We start from the raw sequence: 1,863 nt of genomic DNA, 5'->3' as shown, positions 1-1,863 counted from the left end.
TATATATATATATACTGCTCAAAAAAATAAAGGGAACACTTAAACAACACATCCTAGATCTGAATGAAAGAAATAATCTTATTAAATACTTTTTTCTTTACATAGTTGAATGTGCTGACAACAAAATCACACAAAAATAATCAATGGAAATCCAATGTATCAACCCATGGAGGTCTGGATTTGGAGTCACACTCAAAATTAAAGTGGAAAACCACACTACAGGCTGATCCAACTTTGATGTAATGTCCTTAAAACAAGTCAAAATGAGGCTCAGTAGTGTGTGTGGCCTCCACGTGCCTGTATGACCTCCCTACAACGCCTGGGCATGCTCCTGATGAGGTGGCGGATGGTCTCCTGAGGGATCTCCTCCCAGACCTGGACTAAAGCATCCGCCAACTCCTGGACAGTCTGTGGTGCAACGTGGCGTTGGTGGATGGAGCGAGACATGATGTCCCAGATGTGCTCAATTGGATTCAGGTCTGGGGAACGGGCGGGCCAGTCCATAGCATCAATGCCTTCCTCTTGCAGGAACTGCTGACACACTCCAGCCACATGAGGTCTAGCATTGTCTTGCATTAGGAGGAACCCAGGGCCAACCGCACCAGCATATGGTCTCACAAGGGGTCTGAGGATCTCATCTCGGTACCTAATGGCAGTCAGGCTACCTCTGGCGAGCACATGGAGGGCTGTGCGGCCCCCAAAGAAATGCCACCCCACACCATGACTGACCCACCGCCAAACCGGTCATGCTGGAGGATGTTGCAGGCAGCAGAACGTTCTCCACGGCGTCTCCAGACTCTGTCACGTCTGTCACGTGCTCAGTGTGAACTTGCTTTCATCTGTGAAGAGCACAGGGCGCCAGTGGCAAATTTGCCAATCTTGGTGTTCTCTGGCAAATGCCAAACGTCCTGCACGGTGTTGGGCTGTAAGCACAACCCCCACCTGTGGACGTCGGGCCCTCATACCACCCTCATGGAGCCTGTTTCTGACCGTTCGAGCAGACACATGCACATTTGTGGCCTGCTGGAGGTCATTTTGCAGGGCTCTGGCAGTGCTTCTCCTGCTCCTCCTTGCACAAAGGCGGAGGTAGCGGTCCTGCTGCTGGGTTGTTGGCCTCCTCCACGTCTCCTGATGTACTGGCCTGTCTCCTGGTAGCGCCTCCATGCTCTGGACACTACGCTGACAGACACAGCAAACCTTCTTGCCACAGCTCGCATTGATGTACCATCCTGGATGAGCTGCACTACCTGAGCCACTTGTGTGGGTTGTAGACTCCGTCTCATGCTACCACTAGAGTGAAAGCACCGCCAGCATTCAAAAGTGACCAAAACATCAGCCAGGAAGCATAGGAACTGAGAAGTGGTCTGTGGTCCCCACCTGCAGAACCACTCCTTTATTGGGGGTGTCTTGCTAATTGCCTATAATTTCCACCTGTTGTCTATTCCATTTGCACAACAGCATGTGAAATGTATTGTCAATCAGTGTTGCTTCCTAAGTGGACAGTTTGATTTCACAGAAGTGTGATTGACTTGGAGTTACATTGTGTTGTTTGTGTTCCCTTTATTTTTTGAGCAGTGTATATATTCACACTAAGATCATGTGACAGATCATGTGACACTTAGATTGCACACAGGTGGACTTTATTTAACTAATTGTGTACCTTCTGAAGGTAATTGGTTGCACCAGATCTTATTTAGAGGCTTCATAGCAAAGGGGGTGAATACAAATGCACACACCAGTTTTCCGTTTTTTCTTTTTATTTAATTCTTTTCCAACTTTTTTTTGTAGTTTTTTTCATTTCACTTGACCAATTTGGACTATTTTGTGTATGTCCATTACATGAAATCCAAATAAAAATCCATT

The sequence above is a fragment of the Salmo salar genome, chromosome ssa13 (assembly GCF_905237065.1).
Source record: "Salmo salar chromosome ssa13, Ssal_v3.1, whole genome shotgun sequence".
NCBI lineage: Eukaryota > Metazoa > Chordata > Actinopteri > Salmoniformes > Salmonidae > Salmo > Salmo salar.
Note: the sequence above shows the minus strand (reverse complement) of the source record.